This window comes from Otolemur garnettii, unplaced genomic scaffold, assembly GCF_000181295.1.
Source record: "Otolemur garnettii isolate 467f Iridium unplaced genomic scaffold, OtoGar3 scaffold00150, whole genome shotgun sequence".
Classification (NCBI taxonomy): Eukaryota; Metazoa; Chordata; class Mammalia; order Primates; family Galagidae; genus Otolemur; species Otolemur garnettii.
Window position 1 is genome coordinate 848,764 of NW_003852545.1, and position 1,068 is coordinate 849,831.

The 1,068-nt window shown below is 39.4% G+C and overlaps 1 pseudogene; it reads left to right on the forward strand.

The window, feature by feature from the left end:
* The first annotated feature begins 250 nt into the window (after nt 1-250).
* Nucleotides 251-1,066, forward strand: LOC100962928 (annotated as a pseudogene).
* The last annotated feature ends 2 nt before the right edge of the window (nt 1,067-1,068 follow it).

A 1,068-nucleotide genomic window follows, 5' to 3' on the forward strand; every position in this document is an offset into this window, starting at 1 on the left:
TTTAACTCTGATTTGTATGGCAAGCCAAACTCTTGAATGATATGGAAGAGGAGAGAGATCATGTAAATCACAAGATTAAAGGCTCATACTGGATTGTATCTTGAAAAACAAACATAAGTGATTAGATTATAAGAAAGAGAGCAGTTTTGATGGATTGCCTTTTTCTACATGTCCTAAGTATGACAGGATGACAGCTATTTCGAAAGTGTTAAACAGCTTTTCAGTCGGGTGCTGAGTGGTTATTCCGACCATGTCTGGTGGCTCTGCGGATTATAACAGAGAACATGGCGGCCCAGAGGGAATGGACCCCGATGGTGTTGAGAGCAATTGAAATGAGATTGTTGATAATTTTGATGATATGAATTTAAAGGAGTCTCTTCTTCAGGGCATCTATGCTTATGGTTTTGAGAAGCCTTCTGCTATTCAGCAGAGAGCTATTATTCCTTGTATTAAAGGGTATGATGTGATTGCTCAAGCTCAGTCAGGTACCGGCAAGACAGCCACATTTGCTATTTCCATCCTGCAACAGTTGGAGAATGAGTTCAAGGAGACCCAAGCACTAGTATTGGCCCCCACCAAAGAACTGGCGCAACAAATCCAAAAGGTAATTCTGGCACTTGGAGACTATATGGGAGCAACTTATCATGCTTGCATTGGTGGAACGAATGTTCGAAATGAAATGCAAAAACTTCAGGCTGAAGCACCACATATTGTAGTTGGTACACCAGGGAAAGTGTTTGATATGTTAAACAGAAGATACCTCTCTCCAAAATGGATCAAAATGTTTGTTTTGGATGAAGCAGATAAAATGTTGAGCTGAGGGTTTAAGGATCAAATCTATGAGATTTTCCAAAAATTAAATACAAGTATTCAGGTTGTGTTGCTTTCTGCTACAATGCCAACTGATGTGTTGGAAGTGACCAAAAAATTCACGAGAGATCCAATTCGAATTCTGGTGAAAAAGGAAGAACTGACCCTTGAAGGAATCAAACAGTTTTATATTAATGTTGAAAGAGAGGAATGGAAGTTGGATACACTTTGTGACTTGTATGAGACACTGACCATTAC